A 22,500-nucleotide genomic window follows, 5' to 3' on the forward strand; every position below is an offset into this window, starting at 1 on the left:
CATGTCAGCCGGAACATGTTGCATCTTGCAACATTTACTTCCGAGCATTCTTTCTGACCATACAGTGTGCAGACAAATTACTCAAACATGGCCAAGATGGAAGCTGATGTTTCCCATTCTGTTCCCAACTCTGCAAACATATTGACATATTCAACAGTTTTGTTGAATATGTCAAGGGGTTTCACCTTTCCCTTCCCTTTGAATGCACTAACCGAGTCGCACCCGGTAAAAACATGCATACCAAGAAGAGCTCGACATTTTTCTTCCCCAAGTTTCTCAGCCAGTTTGGAAATGCAGATAATTCGTCGCTTGTCCCCAGCACTAATTTGAAATAGCAAATCAGCAGGGATTTCCTGAGCTAGTGCTAGGGATATCATAAAAACATCGGTATCTGGACTACTTATTATAACTGTTGAGATGTTTCTAGCAGCATGACTTGCATGCAACAGTAATCTCGTGTCAGCCTGTTCATGGTCACAGAAGAGGTCAGACACTTCAATGATCATAATTTTACCATCAACTGCAGCTATAGAGGGGCACTTTTCTCCATGTGAGACAACCAATGCAATAGGTCCAAAAACCTGGGGCTTACATTTCACCCATGTTTCATAAAGAAATTCCATGAGGTTTTCTTTATTCGACCCCTCAGCCAAGAACTTCTTAAACTGTTTTGGGGTCTTTTGGTCAGGCCTAGTGATTTTCACCAATTGAGCCCCACTGGCTGCTCTGCGACCTCGCTCACAGTTTTTTATACTGTGTGTTGGATAGCGATCACACACAGTCAACCCTTTGGCAGCCATACTGGTTACCTAACCTGATAAGGTCAACCAAAAGCTTGTCTGCAAAGATCCCAAATGTAGCTGGAATATTTTGTGCCTGCTGAATAAATGCCATTCCATCAATCACCAAAGCAGACCTTGGAGGTATGTCCTCTATATTCACACACTCAGCCCGACCCTCCAACTTCTTCATCAACTTGGCTTTATCTGTTTTAGTAATGGTACCATTGCCAGTTTCCAAAGCCAAAGGTACAGATGTCAATGAGTAAGCCAAGAGTTTCTTTAAATCTACTTCCCTACTTCTGCCAATAATCAGGAGGCGATTAAACATGTCATTAGTGGCTTTAAGTAGCACTGTTTCAGACTCGACTTTAACCTTTGATGTTTTTGCAACTGTGGCAAAGGTCTTCAATTTCTTAGATTTGATTGGCTTAAATAGTTTCTCAGGCTCTGATTTCAATCTGGACTCTTCAAATTCTTTGATAGCATCAGCCCCTTTCCCGTAAGCAATTTCAAGGTCGGACCTCACATTAGATGGAGCTACAGTGCCGGAGCAAATGTTAATTAGGTCCTCCTCTGAATACTCAAATGGATTAACCATTGAGTTTATGGTTGACATTATACTCCTAATTGCTGTCTCATCATGTTTTATTCGAGTTTCATCCGGGTCTTTCCGTCCCCTTTCTGTTTCTCCCTACCCAGCCATATTTTCACATTCCTTAGCAATTGCTGCCCGCTGATGGTGACTTAATAGCCACCTGTTCACGGCACCCTCATCTAGGGTCCGGCCTTTCATACCCCCCTTAGTTTTCGAATCCCTATTCACGGTCTGCTCAATTGCCATATCAAAGGCAACTGCAGAGAATCCACATCTGTCCTGCCTCTGGACAACAAAGTTTCCCTCCTTAAATTGTTGGTCAATTTCAGGGTGCGTATCAACAAGGCTTGCCATCTCTGAAATATATGCAGGTAAATACCGGGCATAATTCACTCTGTCATAAGCAAAGTACCATGGAAGGATTTTTTTTAGTGTAGCTAGGTGCAGCTCCCAATTACCCTCCCTGGTGGCTCTCAGAAGACAAAGGAGATTTTGTACCATGTCAAGGTATGATGACCAGTAATCAAAGGTTGGTTATCTACAAGAACACACTTATTTTCTTCAGCACAAACTATCCCAGAGGCATTGCGCTTTGAAGGCCTTATAAACTGAAGTGAAGGATACCTTCTAAGTAACTTGTTTTTCAAGAAAGCAGTTTTTATCTCAATAGAGCCATCAGTGTTTTCAAAGTTTGTCAAAGTCTTCACATAGAGTTCTTTTAGTTTTTTCATTCGTAGCACCTCCTGTTTCTTTATGATACGATCTTTTACCCCAGTTCTACAGAATTCATGGAAGGCTTGAGTCTCAGGTGAAGAGTGACTTGTCTTGATGTCCTTACTATCGTCTCTTGTCATGAACGCAACATATCTCTTGTAGCATGACCGATGGTAACGCACTTCCACGGCAACACAAGCCTGCTCTCGGCCAGCCAGTTCTTTGAGTATGGACTCATCATTTAAGGCTTTGGCAGCTCGTAAAAGTAGCCCACCTGAAATAAATATTGTTTGATTAAGAAAAATGTACGGCAAGGTGAGGTAATATGGCCACTCATGGATTATGGCCACATTTTCTCCTTCAGAAAGTGTTGCACAGTTACATCATATGAAAGGTACTACACACTGTTCCAGTACCACATACGACATCCTAGCCAAATTGTAGTAAAATTTTCACCATAATAAAATTATACATGTAAAAATATTCCATGATTGGTTAAGTTAACCAGATGATGTCAAAATGTCATACAGGTAATCAAATCGACTAATTATAGCAATATGCCCAATGTCACTCGGTTACTGATGCTGTACAATATTGCAGCCAAAACAAACAGGCCTGCATTTACCACTGGTATTTACACGTATTACCCTCGATATTTACCATTAGCATTTACATCAGTGTATGTGTAGTCTACTAGGTAGTATCATGGTTCCTGTGATAAAAAATATAAACAGTACTAAAAGGAACTTTACCTGATTCATATTCACAATTGGATAACCGTTCCTTTTTTCGAGTACGAGTGTGAGGGTCTTTTATATACTGCTCCCTTTTACAAATGATACACTGCTCAGGAAGCACATAGGGGTTTCTTCGACTAGCTTGACTTGTTGATGGCAGAGTTGGCTGCTGATGATCTGCAGAGCATGTTTGCGATGATGACCCACTAATTAGGCTTAGCCGGGCACTTTTTCGAGGTGTCGTTCCAAGAAGATCATCTGGATTAGTGCATTTACGTTTAGAACAGCGGACAATGGCCCTTTCGATCCTTTGTTTGTCTGTAAACCTTCGGTAACATTCTGCATGGTACCCAAGGTGGTCTAAATCTAAAGTTTTTTCAAAAGTTTCAGACAGTTTCTCTGCTACCTCACGTTGAATACCATCTAAATGTTTCCACTTTCTATTACACTTCTTGATTTTTGACATACATTGATCAGAAATGGGTAAAACATCACTTTCTTCCTCCAACACACAGTGAATACAGCAAGTCCTGGGGGCTGCCATGTTAGAAATCTAAGCGATTTGATTGGTTAATTTGCTGTTAGCTATCTACTGTCAAAAATAGGAACAACAGAACTATAGTATGGCCACCTATTAGCCACCAACTTAACTACAAATAATTTTTATGATTAAAATGGCTAATTAAAATTTTAGGAGCAACTATATTTGTGGGAACTTGTTGCATAATGCCTGAGAATGACTTTCTCTATGATAAGAAAATGTAATGAAGTTGCCCCATGAAAGTGGCCACGAAGTGACAAGATACAGCTTATGCCCCATGGCCTAAACATACAGCCATTGAGGTTTGATTCGTTTGTCTATATACACTCTGAAAGTTTGCAAGTGTCTAACGGTTGCTCTTTTGGTGATAGGTCGTGGTATATTGGGGAGAAAATCAACATACATCATTTGCACCACAACAGATGAAACAAGTGTAAGAATAATAGCCCATGTATGAGGTTTTCCCACTGGTAAACCGAAGCGAATCAAACTTATCAAAAATTCCCGCTCCAAAGGTACTCTTCGGGCAGTTCCCATATTGACCAATGATACTTGGTTAGTTTCTGGATACAAGGTAGGTCGAACAACAAGCTTGACATGATGAGGGACCTCTTAACAGGCAACACGTTTGCAGGATTGAATTAGAGTAGCTAAGTCCTGCATATGAAACTGGAGGCTTATGAAGGGAATTGTTCACAGTGGCATCTCAGAACAGTACAAAACTAGCATAGTGTGAACCCTCTGTACTAGAGCTTGATGACGCCTGCATAGTCTGAGTTGGCCATGCCTGCCATTGTATAGTCGTTCCTGGTAAAAGTACTTGGAATGAGTGTCTCCATTTTTGGAGCATTTCACAGGATAGCTTGAAAGTAAACTACAGGAACGCCTAATGGTTTGTAGCTTGTACAAGAGCAAATTCTGTTGAAGACTAAGGAGATTATTACTGCATGGCCAAGCATCATATGCAATGGTATTTTTTGCTTTCCTCTGTGAATGTTGTATAAAAGCATTTAGAATATATAGTGCACCTGTGTACTATTATGACCTCTAACCCCGATATCTTGTTACTGTGAAGGTTTTTGTATAAAAAAAAAACCACCAGAAATAAATTCTTCACCCTCAAATTAGTTATAGTAGATATATTACATGTGTATTAGCTTCAAATAATAATAATAAAAAAAAATATTTTATGTCAGCGGATGGCAGCCATGTAGGATTGGGGCATAGCGTCATTCATGGCACAATCAAGTTCAAGTACCTTGGTGATTTTTCATGTCCAATGATCCATAAACCAAGTTCAGTGAGAAATCTCCCCCAACACCATTTTGCATACGGGACCAATAGACAGTTCCTGAACTATATCAAGCTCTGAGTGATTCCCAAGGAAGAGGCAATCACTACTTGATTGTGTTCGCTTCTCACCTAGCAATTACTGCAACACGTCTGTATCTTCTGGTGAAAAATATTTCGAAACTAAGATTTGCTACTTGAAATCATAGGGCATTTGTTAATAAACAAAATGGAAATCTTGTTCTCAATATTTACAAACCGTTAACGTCTATGAATAATCATAGTATGCTAGTATATTACATATCTTTTTCAGAAGTATAACCCAATAGCAATGTTAAATATATATCACTCCCACCAAAAACCCACCGAAACCAATTGGCAGAGCAATAAATGATAGCCCAACTCTTTCATAGAAATCTGCCCAGTAACACCCCCATGAAACAAAGTATATAAAAACTCAATAGAGGCTTTGTGAAGAGTATCAAGAGTGAATGGTACAGAAGTTGCTGAAAAAAAAAAGTTTAATAATGAAAGGAGAACATGCCCTAAACCCTTAAGGCTGGAGAGTGACTTGTTTGGTGTGAAAATGATCTGAGACTATGGTAAGAGGACATGAAGAAAGATTGGGATGAGAACCCAAGGTAGGAATCTGTGGAAGGATTGTTGACCATTTGAAGTGGGGACGTTAGTAAAAAAAAAAAAGAATGAAAAAAAGGAGCTAAAGTTATTTAAATACACCGTTTGCATTAGTATATTACATTATAGAATAATTATTAGGGTATGGAATGTAAAGATACAGAGAGTAACAGACAAAATTTTATAGATGACTAGATGGTTCAGCCATGTTGAAAGAATGGACGTCAATAAGGTTGGTTGCGGAAAAATTGCATATGTCACAAGCGGTGGGAGGAAACAAGGTGAGAGAGGAAGGGCGATAGCAAGGCCTAGAAAGGAAAGTAAAGATGGATGTGGAAGACGCAATGGAAACGAAGGACTTTATTATCCAGGTAACACAAGTGTTTCATAACAAAAACGCTTAAACATTAATATAATAAAAGTTACGCAATTAAATTTAAACCACTCAGAAAGACCCGAACTTTATTAAATATTAATCTAATGAAGATCTAAGTAACATGTCCCTGCAATATTATTGAAAAAAAAAAAATTGAAATCCAAGGAAGAAAACAAAAGAAACTTAACAAAACAGTAAAAATCCTTAAAATCCTTCTGAGTTTGAGTTCCCCTCCTGCGGATTCACCGATAAAACCATTGATCCTTTGGATCCTTTGAAGTGGCGTCATTCAAACATTCCGAATTTCCCTTAATTCTACAACATTTCATTAGATTAATGACTTCCTTAGAATTTTCCTCATCATAGATTGCATTTTCAAAATAGATGTGCTCTTCCTTATTGGTAACAGAATAAACAAAATCCCTATAACATCCTTTCACATTTTTTTCGTGTTTGCCTAGGAATCGATAATGAAATCCATTTTGGGCAAAAGTCTTTCTACAATAGTCAAACGGTGGTGGGCGGGGGTCAATGGGTACTCTCAGGAATAATGTATCGAGTCGAAGTAAAAATATTTCGGACATTTTACCTTAGAGAAAACGCTGTATGGAGATATGAGCGAACATTCCGACTACTGCGCGCAGCGAGAAATGCCACCTAAATCACAAACAGGCAAATTTAGGTGTTTTGCTTTTACTTGTCTTCCAGGCCCTTTTCCTTACTTTTTCTCAGAATTTAATCATACTGTATAAAGGCACAATTATTCATCGCATCATCTCTGGTAATCATATACCCAGCAGGAATTCTAGGAGAAAATGACCATGAGTAAATGAAATGAGGAAAAAATGCCTGCGCTATTTATTTAATTCATTAGTTGAGAAAATAAAACTTAACACAAATAACCGAGAACAAAACTACTTAACTAAATATAAGTATAAATCTCTCAGTAAATACGAAAAAAGATCTTCGGCGATACTTTAATTATGGCCAATGTTAATTCGTTAACTACTATTATCCAAATCAATAGAATTCAGGTACGGTGAACCGTTCGTGATAAGAGACAGCAGCATGGGAGAGAGAGAGAGAGAGAGAGAGAGAGAGAGAGAGAGAGAGAGAGAGTCTCTTACATTTGCGACAATCTTGTCTGATGCAATATCACCATTAAATAAACTAGAAAGTATTCTTCTAACAAAGACATCGAACTACAATATACAAATTTACAAAATGAAGAACTAACTTCAACGAAATGGAATATACAACCCAAAATTGTCAGAGAAAAAAAAAAAAGCAAGGTGCTATTGAAAAAATATATCATGCTAATATATATATGAAATATTTACCCCCCCCCCCAAATAATAATGAAAATAAGTAGAAAAGCATCATAAACCCATCAAAACATGAAACTTTTTTTGCAAAATAAAGTTCTCGTACTTGCAAATGCTTTCGTTTGTAGGAGATAGATTGTGTTCATCTCTTTTACTTCACTTTGAATCATCAAATGTATAAAGTGAATGTTAAAAATTATATCAGATATTAATATGTAATGTAGTTTTTTCGTTTCATACTAAAGAAATTAGTGTTTTTTGGAAAGGGAAATAGGGATAAACGAATAAAGGGAAATAAGTACATAAGATTTCCTACTTTAAAAACTTCCATTTTCCGTGACCAAATTATCATCATTCGCTCATCCTATGGTATTACATGTACAGTATACTGGAATGCCTCCTAAGTCTTTTCAGCATGGCACAGGGTTACATATTCACAAACAGGAAAAGCTTTTCCTCTATCACAGGAATGTAAAGTATGGATATCTATGTATAACATAAAGCAGAGGGTAGGCACAATACAAAATAGGCTACTGGTAACTCCGCATAGAAGAATGCAGAATAATAATGGGTCTCGGGATTTACTATTTTGACTCTCCTACATTTTACCATTTTGTTTGGCTATATGGAGGCACAAGTCTGCTATATTTCATAATTGAATCGAATTCAGCAGAACATTTATATCTCATTACGACGACTAAATTAATCTTCAATTGGTTACGGTCAATTGTTTTCTGTAAATAATTTATGATAATTATTAGAATTGAAGTCTGCAAAAAAAAAAAAAAAAAAAAAAAAGCTAATATAAAGAAATATACGCATTCAGTCGGATTCCCTATTGATACAAACCAGTTATAAATATATTCCAAATTAGTATATAAAAAAGAAAAAAATAATAATAAAAGCAAATCACCTAAACTAAGGCAAACACACGGGAAGATTTACTTGCCTCGATGGTTTCATCGGATATACTCCTGTGGAAAACTATTGCCATTTCAGTGATGAATGAGCTTCGGTGCCTAAAAGGCGTATTCCCCTTTTACACTTCGTGGACGAAAGAACTTTATTTCCAAATTTATATTATTGGACGAACAGACTCAAAAGACAAATGTTGGGCCAAGTTGTTGAAGCTAATATAATGATTAAAATAATAAACAGATATATAAAATATTTATTCAAGTAGAAAACAGTTAGTCGGTTCATACAAGAAGAAGACCATCGTTATTCGTACTAATAAAAATCAATGTCGTTAATAAACAAAAGGTTTGGTCAGTACTCGGTTGGGTGATCTATAATGAATTCCACAAACTAACCTACTTATCCCCAACTAATCCCCTTTCAACAATCGAGGCTTAGAAACTCGAAACAGGAATCAGGAGCCCTTTGGGAGCAGCAATGCTCCAATGAGAAACGAGGAGCCATCAGAATATAACAAATACATAAATAAGTGAGAAAATCGTCAAAATAATGTCCGAACTTACAAAACAAAAAAAATTTAAATTCAATACTCCCACATTCTGAGTTTGCGCATAATGTTAAGCAGCTGCAATAACTATCTGGCTACACTATCTGGAATAAAACAACTAACTTCCTTGTAGACTGAAAACAACAACAAATCCTATTATATTCACTCCTCAGCGGGGCAGGGTCACAGTAGGATAAATTACTAAAATCCTACGATTTAGAAAGATTGATGGCATTCAAAGTTGACTATTTTTACATATTTATACAAGTAACAGTTTTCAGATATTCGTTATAATTCACTAATGACCTCATAGTGGACTGTTTTACCATTCGCACTTCCAGCAAAAAGAAATACGAGCTGCTATCATCGCCGGAAAATTTGTCTGCCTCTTAAAGGATTGAAGGTTGTAGTAGAAAAGGAAAGCGGAAGTAGGAAGAGGGCAATTTTAGCCTGACAGCATAGCGGAAGAACAACAGCAACAGCCCATTTGAGGATTACTTATTTCCATCGAGTAAGTGTGGAAAAAGGGGATTGGATAAGGAGAGATTCTTTGAGCAAGAGAAAAGGACTCAGAAGATGAAAGGGCGTTGTTACTGATAAGCGAATTTCTACTGTTCAAAGAAGAAGCATCAGGAAACCTAAGTTATTCTCATCGGATTTTATCCTGAATAAATTCGAAGGCTTAGAAGATTGAGTCAGTTTCAAAGCGGCACCTATTCAAAAACAGCGCTGTCTCCACGAATACAGATTCACTTATATAAAAATCTACAGTTCAGGATATATTACAGAACCGGTTCCTTTTCAATTATGACATCAATACATCTCGAGGTGAGCTGTCTTGTCTTGGGTAAAGAGATTTCCATCTATCCCGTAGTTATATTTATGTTAATCTTAAATTATATAACAAATAACTAATCTGCAGAGAAAATATACAGCCGAGATTTTGTTGGATTATTTCCTACGACAAAATACTCGTAAAAACAAAGTGTAAACTTATTGGAATTTTGAAGTCTCTAGTTAATGTCGTTCGTTTTTTTAAAATAATCTTCTGTTCATTTGGCAAGAAACAAAAATTACACTTAACGGACTGAGCAAACATCCATGGTACTAAAACATTAAAATGAGAAAAAATAAAACAATGGAGAGCAAGTTATAGTAGTCAATACTTGAATCAATACTTGTGATACAGTAATAGACTCCAGAATTCAATAATAATAACTATGTCGCTGAAAATTATTTTAGATGAATAAAAATGACATACCTCAACTTATTATGCAAAATAATTAGGGAGAAAACATGTTTTAGGCAAGACTGACTCTCTCTCTCTCTCTCTCTCTCTCTCTCTCTCTCTCTCTCTCAAGAGCAATATCAATTAAGACTGATGCACGTGAAAATCGACAGAAATCAACAGGAAGTTGTTTCGACACGGCATAGAAAAAAACAAACGAAAACACAAAACTAAATTTAGCCATGATTAAATCCCCGTATTAATATCAGTATTTTTACTATTTATATCTATTATCATCATTATAATAGTTATTAATGCTATCATTATTATTGAGCAGGTACTAAAGGGGAACCTATTAATCAAGTAAATACAGAATATTACGCTGGAAATTCAGGATACAAATTATGGCGAGGAAAATAGAAGCAAACTAAATATAAACTTTATATTTAGTTTGCTTCTATTTATATTTAGTTTGCTTCTATTTTCTATTAAATATTTGTGGCTGTTATTTACAATTTTGTTGATCATAACGATACACAAACCTTTTCACTATGTTGAGAGAGAGAGAGAGAGAGAGAGAGAGAGAGAGAGAGAGAGAGAGAGAGAGAGAGAGAGAGAGAGAGAGAGAGAGAGACGTAATCTAAGCATTTTTTTTTTTTAACATTACTATGTCTTTATATTATAATGACAAAAATTTCCAATAATTCATATGATGTAAGATTATTAAACAGGATACTTAAAAAGGGCAATATTTGAGACCATAAATTAGTGGAAACCATTTTCTATTGCAACCACTCTCCCATGTACTTCACTAACTCTAACCATACTTTTTGATTCAACAGTCTTAAGATATGCCAAATTTTCTAGCTCATCTTAATCCACATTCTTCACTTTAATGCGGTTTACCTTTCCTATCAATTTATAACCGAGCTATACATATGATTTTACTATTATTATTTGTGTCTTTCTTTTGATATCTCATTTTCTAATGAACATAAAAGGTAGTCAGGATGATCGTTGTGCGAAAGAGGGGGAGGCGGGGGGGGGGGGGGGGGGGGTGATGCAGAACACTAACCAGAAGCTGACTGATTCAAGGCCTGCGTTTATGTCATCAGGTCAGAGAAGGAAGAATTAAATGGAAATGGTTTTAATGAGGGTCAGTGGTGTGAGGGTAATATCTATAGATAAATGTACTAACCTAAGCCTTATTTCATGACTCAAGCAGACATGTCAATCCCCTTACAGCTGTATGATCGGAGCGATCCATGGACCAAGCCAAGTTGAGCCAGGAATTTTCCCATTCTTTTAATGGAGGTCTCAAAACAACGTTGCCTTTTAGACGATTTTCAACCATCATTTCCATATGAGGTTGCTAAACCAACACCTACCCAAGTAATGTTTAAAAAGTAAATGCTTAGATTGCGTCTCTCTCTCTCTCTCTCTCTCTCTCTCTCTCTCTCTCTCTCTCTCTCTCTCTCTCTCTCTCTCTCTCTCTCTCTCTCATATTATATATATATATATATATATATATATATATATATATATATATATATATATATATATATATATATATATATACATATATATATATGGGAGCCGGCAAATTCATCGACAACAATTCACCGACATACACAATTTATCGAATATACATTTCACCGAAACCCAGGTAATCCTTCAATTATTATATTGGGAAAAGAAAAAGTTAACGATTATTTTGCGATTTTTCTTGAAATAAAAGTGTTATCAAGAATAGCTAAGTGCAATGAGTGTAAAAATGTTTATTAAAAAAACAATAAGTGAAAGTACAATAAAGTGCAATAAAAGTGTCAAATTATTCATTAAAATCAAAAAGAAAGATTATGAGCGACTGCTCTCAAATAATCAATAATACTCGTATAAGAATGATAATTATCAACAATCTTCTTTAACCGTTCAGAAGAACAGCGATACTTCTCCGATTCTATAAACAGGAGCGGCTTTTCAGTTATTGTTCTAAACAAAAGAAATCAAAGTTTTAACCAAATTAAGAAACTTCGGTATTTTTAAAGTTAATTGCTTTTTAACGAGAAACACTCGTACTTATTGTTTTTACCAAATTACGAAAGAATAATACAATTGTTAGCAAAAAGCTAATAAGTTTGTTACATTTTCTTCGGTGTCTTGTTTGTTACATTTTCTTGGGTGTCTTATGTTAATTGGTGGTTAACGGAAATATTCCTACTTATGATAATAAAAGGTTTACACTTTTCTAACTTTACCCTTTTTTCTCTCGAGTTTCGGTGAAATGTATATTCGATGAATTGAGTATGTCGGTGAATTGTTCTCGGTAAATTGTTGTCGATGAATTTGCCTAGACCCTATATATATATATATATATATATATATATATATATATACATATATATATATATATATATATATATATATATATATATATATATATATATATATATATATATATATATATGTGTGTGTGTGTGTGTATATACTGTATATATATATATATATATATATATATATATATACATATATACACATATATATATAAATATATATATACATATATATACACATATATATATACATATATATATTATGAGTGGGGACACCTTAACGTAGTAAAAGGGTTTGCGTATCATGATCAACGAAATTGTAAATAGCAAACACAAATATTTAATGTCAAACTTAACTTAGGCATATATATCCACTGGAAATTATTTCATGCTAAATGTTAATAGTTGGAAGACGACTCAAGGCTATGGGTTCGAGTCGAAGCAATCCACAGCAGGTAAGACTACCAATGAACCATCAAGAGATGGCTCATTGGTAACGTCTCATGCTCTGTATTACTTAACCAGCGATAGTCATTTACCATAAAAGAATTTCCAGTGGATATAATCCAAAGGTTGAATTTGATACTAACTCCCATTTGTGGCTGATATTTACATATTTAAGTCACATGTGTTAGAGACAAATAGTCATCTATATATATATATATATATATATATATATATATATATATATATATAAATATGTATATTATATATATATATATATATATATATATATATATATATCTATATATATATATATATTTATATATATATATATATATATATATATATATATATATATATACGCACACATTAAAATACACAATTTGCCGTGTATTTCTGATAAATAAAATAACCCACAATGTATGAAAAATGAAATTTATTTAGCTTTCGAAGGGACCATCTCCCTTCCTCTTCAGAAAACCATTTTTTTTTTCTGAAGAGGAAGGGAGATGGTCCCTTCGAAAGCTAAATAAAATTCATTTTTCATACATTGTGGGTTATTTTATTTATCTATCTATATATATATATATATATATATATATATATATATTACATGTATATATATATATTGTATATTATATATATATATATATATATATATACATAATATATATATATATATATACATACACACACACACACACACACACACACACACGCACATATATATATATATATATATATATATATATATATATATATATATATATATATATATATATATATACTTGATTAACAAATCAATTCCTCTAACTACAGCACTTCTGTTTCTTGTCAGTTATAGTCAAGAGGAAAATTCTGTTCAAAATTGTTAATTTATTTCAACTTTTTTTCCGCGGCCTTCAAAGAGCCGTATAAAAAGTGTCTGAATAAAACAATTATCAATAAAACATAAAATTCTCCAATGCTTATCCCCATTTCCTGAAGCAAGCTCATGCACAAGCAGGACTTTCGGAAACTGTCCTTGCCCGAGCATAATGTGATCCCAAGAAATTTCCGGACTCTGAATGGAATGCTGTACCCTATACCCGAGACTCTTTGCTGGGACGTTACCGCTCTAACATCCTCGCAGATAGGATCAAAATTTATTTTCGGTTCTAGTTTCTCTGTAGTAAAAAAGGGGTTATATTATAGGCCTATGGCTGACAATTTCCATTAAAAAACTAAACTTCTTTTCTAATGATGATAACATAAATAGGGATTAATTACAAACAACGCTGAAAAACCGATCTCGCCATCGTAAATTGTTTTCGAAACCTTTCATATTTGAGATTTCTGGATTCAAAACTCAACTTTTCTTTTAACTAAAAATACAACACACGGATCTGACATACAGACACAAGCGTGCTCATCTCAAAGCCTATTTTCTCAGCTACATCAACATTCACGAATACTCAAATAATTCTCACAATAAAAAAAAAAAAAAAAAAGAGCTTCTTTACACTAAAAATTCCATGAACTGAAAAAATACCTAAAAACCCAATAAGAGCAATAAGATGTTTATTTTCTTCTCTGATTGCCGAGATGATTGCTTCACGGTGTATTTTTCCTCTTTCCTTTCCTTTCGGCAATTCCTTCCTCCCTTATTCGCCTGTAATCTAGGTCGAAGGTCATCAACATTTACTTGTTTGGATGCAATGCTTTTGCCTGGGAACATCCTCTCCTCCAGGGAGGAAGATCAGGGGTTTTCATATAACAACCACCAGGAAACCACTATCCTGAGAGAGAGAGAGAGAGAGAGAGAGAGAGAGAGAGAGAGAGAGAGAGAGAGAGTAGTTTTAATATAGCCAAAAAGAGAGAATTACATTTTAAATGTTCATATATACATTATATACAGTATATATATATATATATATATATATATATATATATAATATACATATATATATATATATATATATATATATATATATATATATATATATATATATATATATATATACACACACAACTGCAAATTCCTTTAATGAACTGTTGCATCGAGAACTTATCCCGGCACACCAAATAAAACGGAATAGGACTGACATTATCAGTAAATACCGCAAAGAAAATGAAGCGTTGATAACGATATATGTGTACGAGGTGAATTGGGGGCAGTGGTATAATTGTGCTGGGGCGATGAATGGCGATTCACTAAAAACAAATCCTGAATTAAATAATTACACGACGTTACTCAACATGATTTCCGGGTTATTATCAGACGACAGCTGTCAATCTCTTGAATAACCACTTGACTAGAAATTATGCTACGTGACTAAACAAATGTTTAACATGTAAATAAGACCTTAATTACATAAATTCTTAATATCAAGAAAATGTTATGGAAGTCTCAGACTTACCTTTATGTCACAGAAGCTGCTCAAAGGGCCACTGATTAGGACCTGCAAGGAAAACAAATGATATCTCCCATTTAACTATTGGTGATTAAGAGCCATGATTCAATAAGCATTTCATTGTAAAGTCTTACTGGCAGATGTTCGGAGAGAGAGAGAGAGAGAGAGAGAGAGAGAGAGAGAGAGAGAGAGAGAGAGAGAGAGAGAGAGAGACCCGTGTGTATTGAGCAAAGGTGAAATAATATAGAGTAATGCAAAATAACAAAAAAAAAAAGAAGTATGCAAATTTAGTAGATGATGAAAATAGCATTACTGCTTTAGTATGGCAGCCAGGACTAAAGAAAAGCTGTGATATTAAAGATAAAAGCTACTCAAAATTTCAATACATTCTAGAATGGGACAAAAACATAATATACATTGTAATGATCAAAACCTGTTAAGACAATGCGAGTGAACTGACCGAAAAAATAAAGCATTCTACCTTTCAAAAGAGTCAAGACCAAAAGGTTCTAACTTCCCGATGTTGTCAATAGAAATACGAAAAGCAATATTACTATATACAAAATCTGTTTAATTTTGACAAAAGTTAACTTGATAAAAATATAACCAAACTATATTGTGCCCACGAAGCTGTTCACAAACAAACACAAACAGGGGTGAAAACAACCTCGTTCCAACGTAATAATAGACTTATTAAACAGGTTAAATATATTACACGTCGATTATCGACTATTATAATATATAGAGAAAGTACTAGCATCTGATATCAAACAATATCAATACTATTATCTCCATTTCCGTAATTTTGAAGATCCTGGAATTTTTTTTCTTCAATTTTCAAATTCGTTCACCCATTACCCCCACACAAATTTCTGAATTACTCCATTTGGGGTAATTTACCCCAGTTCCCCGACCACTGCTTTATAGTGATTAATGAGGACAAAGCTTATAATCTAAAAATAATTCTTACACTCCTTTTTTTCACCCAGGTGTAATTAAGGTGTAATTAAGGGGGAAACCCAAAGAAGACATGTAAAGGAAAATCACTTATGAAATAAATAATTCAGATGTAGCTAGATATAGCCTCAGCTAATCTGGCTAACTTCTTAGGTAAATGGGCCTAGTGAGGTAGAGAAATATAGGCTAAAAAAAGTCCTTTACAAAATAGAAAATGTAAAAAAGGAGTAAAATCGTGATAGAGAAAGAAATATAGAATTGCAGGCTATATCTGAAACTTGTTTATAAGCCTTGGCTTTCTCTTCATAAATATATCTTATATAAGAGTATCTTTTATTTACTCCTATCTTATCTTGTCTTGTCCTAATCTCTCTCTCTCTCTCTCTCTCTCTCTCTCTCTCTCTGCGCGGGAGCGCGAGCCCTAGAAAAAATAATACACGAGTATTGGCATTTCCGGAAGTCATGCGTTATTCATACCCCCAAAGTAGACATATATATTTCCCTTGTTGATCAGAGCAGCCGCCTCGAGTTTCTTTTACGTAATATAAATAAATATCTTAGGAGAAATGAAATCCATCGAGGACATTAAATTACATTACTCCACAATACCAGATAAAGTGTGATGTTTTTCTTGTCGGTAAGGTCATATGTTAATAAGGATTCTCTTTGTCAATCAGTTCATAACAGATAAACACAGACGAGTGCATACATTTACCAATTTACTATTATTTAACGACAGTCTACTGGTTGCGACCCATACTTGAAACTATTACAAAATCTAAAGCACAAAAATAAAGATAAACATAATGTACTTGATACACCATACTGTACATTCAAGTGGCTTATTCAAATACCCTTCTAAACTACACAGATCGAATGTGTTCAAGTCTTCAATTCCCTGATTTCCAATGTAAATGAAACACTTATAAACTTGAGGGTTTCAGGGTCCAGAATGCACCCTTATTTTGTTTTTCTGTCTAAACGTCATTATTGGAGGAGGACATAAACTGGTAGTAAGGACAAGAGCTAACATGGAATCTGACAGGAGGGAAGAGATAAGAATCCCTTTTTTTCGGGAAAATAAATTTTGAAATAATATAATGAAATCATAATATGTAATAACAGATTCCTTCCACTCGACATAACTGATACCAATAATAATGGCAATATTTACAAATAATCTGTCCTCTAGTAAATGAATGTCACTAATTGTAATACAGCTAACCACTGAAAACTAGATATTGGTACAACAACATTGCCCGTGAAAACGTCCGGGGTGGTAAAGTTCAGACAGGGGCATACACGCACAGTTTTAACTTTCAGGCCGACTGATGAAACCAGATTTAACCGGTTTGTTCAGACCAGTTTGAGCGTGTATGGGGGTATTTTCAACTGAAGGCAGGCCAGAAATGTGATAGGATGAACTGGAGCGAATGTCGAAAATCTACCAGTCCGTTCTCGGGAATGGACGGCCAGTTAGCACGTGTATGTATGTAGGGTCCTGCAGGCCTGCCCTTAGTGCAACATATGAATTGAAGTCCTTCGTCGCTGATGCAATGGCTTTGTTCAGAGGTGATAAGCGATTTTATTCTGAATCTATCGTGATTTACAGGGGATACCCACCACTTCGGAAAATAAAAAGTTATGATTATTCTGACATATATGATAAGGATAGCAAAATAATCATTAATTTACATTGAGATATACAATGTTTCCATAAATCAGAACATATGCAGGGAATGTATAGGACTAAAGTACATAACGATAAGTACGAACTTTTTCAGAGAAAACAAATGCTAGTTTTTCTTTCGAGAAATTTCGAAATAGTGTACATATTTTGTGCCCTGGCCATTACGAGTATAAAACATGCCGACTAAATTAACGTACTTTTGGGATGCATATTGACAAATTTGGAATAGACCTATCCTCACCATTTTGATTGCGTTTCATCGATTTTTGCTGTTTAGGTTTGTGTGTAATATATATATATATATATATATATATATATATATATATATATATATATATATATATATATGTGTGTGTGTGTGTGTGTGTGTGTGTGTGTCAACTTTCAAACGTAACCCTACTCCTCATGTTAGTACCACTTCAATATATGTTAGTATTTAGTGAATAATGTCCTGTTGTTAAATGCCACAGAATCATCTGTATTAAAATAAATTAATATATATATACATATATATATATATATATATATATATATATATATATATATATATATATATATATATATAATCAACTTTTACACTTTCTCCTCATGTTAGTATTACTTCATTGCATCGTAGACTTTAATGGGGGAAGTTCTCTTGCCACAGAACTAATGTTAACTCTATTTCTTTTTGGTGTTTTCATTTCTTGCACATCAGCTCAGCTAGGCAGATGTTGGGGAAGAAGAGATGTTGCCACGGTGCTGGCTGGGTGCTGGCTGGGTGTTAACTGAGGTTAGACGGATAGCATACTGAATAGTGTTTGGGCACTCTCGATATCCGGCAGGACTGTCAGTTCAGCGACCTGTCAGTTAAAACTGTGCGTGTATGGCAACTGGTCAAACTGGTAATTTCAATGAAGGATGCCCGAGATTTTTTTCTTTGGAGCGCATTGTCTAATTCATTATTACTATTATCAATATTATCATCATTACTGCTATCATTACTATTACTAGCTAAGCAAGAAAACCAGGATGGTACAAGACCAAGGGAAAGTAACCTAGTGAGAGGAAATGAATAGTCTATATACGAGCAGCCACGAATAAAAATAAAAATTTTAAGATCAAAATCAACGTCAAAATAGACCTATGTCAACTTGTTCAACTTCCTGTTACCAATCCAGCCCAAGCCTTCGCCACCATCCCCAAATGTTCAGTGCATTACAAAATCCCAAAGGAGAATAAACAACATATGTGACAATACATTCCCATGGAGGACTCCACTGTTCAATTGAAATTCATTTGATAGGACTGCATTAACATCAACTTTGCACTTGCATTGCTCATGAATAGACTTCATCAAATTCAAATATTTAAGAGGAACTCCATAACGTAATACTTTCCCCAAAATTGGAGGGTGCACACTATCAAAGGCTTTTTCATAGTCCACAAATGCCATCAAAAGTGGATTTCTACACTACGCATTGCTGTACATGTCTTGAAATGAAAATGTGGTCAGTACCAATTCTACCTTTTCTAAATCCTGCTTGTTCATCTCTTGTCTTTGCATCAATCTTTCCCTAGTCTCTTTAGAATGAGCATACTATATATTTTCATGACAACTGACGTAAGTGTGATGCCTCTGTAATTATTTAATTCAGTCAGATCTCCTTTTATTGATATTTTCACCAACACTCCTAGTTCACATTCATCAGTTTTTGTCTCTTCATGCCAAATTCCACAAAATCTTATAAGTACTCCGGGAGTTACTTCATTTTCGGCCAACATCATCTCGGCAGTTATTCTATGCATGGGCTTTCCAACTCAGAGTTTTTAATGATAGCTCCGAATTCAAACACAATGAATTCATTCACGGGCACATCAAGGTCTTCCTCAGCCTCAGGTATATCAACCAAATTAGTTCTTTCATATCTCCTATTCATGACCTCACTAAAGTGTTCCATCCTGCGTTGCCTTTCTCCATCTTCTGTTAATATATCCGATCCATCTACCTTTTTGATGGGCACATGCTTCTTCTTTTTTGCCCCCATAGAGATTTCATTAATAATTCTATGAGCAATTCTTACACCATAGTCAGTCTCTGAATTCACAGCTTTGTCAGCCACTCTGCCGTCCTGTCTAAATATTCTCTCCAGTCATTCCTGGCTTTACTTTTGACCTCACTGTCAATATTGGAATACTTAGCTTGCTCTACATTGTAATTTTCATTACTTCCTCGGAAACTTCAAGTGCATCTATTTCTATGTCTATATCTATACACCTATATATATATATATATATATATATATATATATATATATATATATATATATATATAATCCAATATAGAACCGATTTACGACATGAATTATAAGAAGAGCAAAAGAGGCAATAATATTAACAAATTAAGTGCTTCCCCAACCTAAAAAGTCCTACTCAGATGTTACATTGCTTTCACTCTCTAAATATAATCATTTGCTGACAAGTCACAGTGACAACCTTTGGCTGAAATTCTCGTAAAAAACGCACACAGGTTTGGTGGCAATCACACTTATAAACAAAAAACAAACAAATCGAAACAAAACCATAACAGCTCTGTTGAGGATTATTAAAGGTTTCACGACAAAAATATGTTTGCTTTTTGATCCCCTACAAACCCTAAACGAGTTACTCTCCTTCCTGAGAAATAAATTCATTACAATGAAAATAATTTGTTTCATACCTTTGTTTGCAGAAGCCTTGTTCTACTTAAAACTTCTCCGGAAAGTTTGGTAATGGAAACTTTTAGCGGGATTTGCATTGATCTAATCTGAGAAAGTTATGATGAATATTACAACCGATCATTAGAAGGGTCAAATGAACAAAGCAATGTCCACAGTTGAAATTGAGAGAGTGCCAAGTACGAGTCTCGATATACAGTAGAGTTTAATAAATTCAATGAAGATTTCTCACCCAAAGCGCAACAAAATCAAATTACGAAAGAAAACTGTTTAATTGAGTGAAATCAAGCACACGATATATCGCTTTCGACTATAAAATCAATTGGAACACAAGCCCAAATAACTTTGATGAACCGTAGCCTATACTCTATGAAATATATAAACAAGAAAATTAAAAATCGTTTATTATATAATCAAGATTAAATAAAAGGATAAAATCTATTTCTTGTAAAAACATAAATGAGAGTTTTCCTTATCACACTGGAGATTAACATTTGTAACTATCGAAACCGTCTTCTAATTATTATAAAAGAGGCAATTTAGAAACTTTGGAAATTAAATTTAGTAGGTTTGTACGGCAATCTTAATAACTAATCTATTAATAACTATGGTAATACATGATAGGGTTGAGACGACAACCCATGGGACTATTGGTGTGAGGCTGGCACCAAGCTGGAAGAACAGAATTTTAAATCAGAAGTGGTTGTCCGTTATTACAAATACGGTACATCTCTCAACATTTAAGATTTATAACTCATCTTGACAATTAATAGAAGGAAGCGTCACCTAAATACTTTCTATTGTTGAAAAGACGTCACAGCTTAATTAGCGTATTTAACAATCATTTCATTTCAGCTGATGTGTTTGACAGTCAACCGAACAATAAGAAACTTAATCTTCTTTGTTTTTAACCTAGAACAAATCTGACTAATTTAGCTTTTCGTTCTTTAAGTATATTTTAATCTATTTCGATGCTTAGGTAGGTGTAGGCCCGAACGGCATTTTTTTTTTTAAATTAACACAGTTACTTTCCTAGCTTCTAAGATTTGTGTAAGTTAGCGAGAACATTTTAAGGAATCTCCGTAATTACACCTTTTGCACAACAGTGCATCATAATAAGCAACCACGCTCTATATGTGTGTTATGACTATTGGACTTCCGGTGAATACAAAAAGTGCAAATAGGACAATTTTAAGAGCGAGAAAGAAAAGTTTCATTTTCTCACACCGAGATGGAATCAACTAAAATCAGTCTAGATATGCACAGATAGGCCATAAACAGACGCTTGTGGAAAGTCATGTCTGAGGCCTTTGTTCTGCACTGGACCACGACTGATATATATATATATATATATATATATATATATATATATATATATATATATATATATACTGTGTATATATATATATATTATATATACATATCTATATCTATATATCTATATATATATATATATATATATAAATATATATATATATATATACATATTATATATATATGTATATATATATATATGTATGTATATATATATATATATATATATATATATATATGTGTGTGTGTGTGTGTGTGTGTGTGTGTAGCAATTTACGCATTTACGCAGTGGTGTTAATGTATTTTCTACAAAAATCCTCACCTTTTTGGGGCTCTTCGGCGTAAACCTTTAGTAAAAGCAAGGCCTATGGGTAAAACCAAATGAGTATTTTTTTTATTAATACAACATTGCGCTGTTTCGACGAAACTGATTTTTTGGAGTAATTACGGTTTTGCGTTATTTTTTAAATCCATTTTATATACATACACACAAACACACATTATATATATATATATGTATATATATATATATATATATATATATATATATATACTGTATATATATATATATATATATATATATATATATATATATATATATATATATATATATATATAGGTGTGTGTAAACATCGTCTACGCTTCTCTGGGAGTTTTAGTAGTACTCAGAATCCCTATTTGATTAATGCCATTCTTAGGCTAATATCAGTTAAGAGGCATTCCAAATGTGAAGGTAACAAATTGGTTGCAGATACTATAGGCTTATTATGTTTCGGAGAAAATTTTTTTCTTGAGCAGATTGTAAATGACAGTCGGTCATAATATTGACAAGTTCAAAAATAAGAAATATAAACATAATAAATGACTATATCATAAATGGTAAAAATTGTATAAAGAATATAATAAATTATAACGCGAGAATATCACTAAACGGTGATATTTGTTTTTGTTTCTTAGAACTGACAATTAAATACCAGAGCTTTA

Source organism: Palaemon carinicauda, chromosome 3, assembly GCF_036898095.1.
Source record: "Palaemon carinicauda isolate YSFRI2023 chromosome 3, ASM3689809v2, whole genome shotgun sequence".
In the NCBI taxonomy this organism is placed as follows: domain Eukaryota; kingdom Metazoa; phylum Arthropoda; class Malacostraca; order Decapoda; family Palaemonidae; genus Palaemon; species Palaemon carinicauda.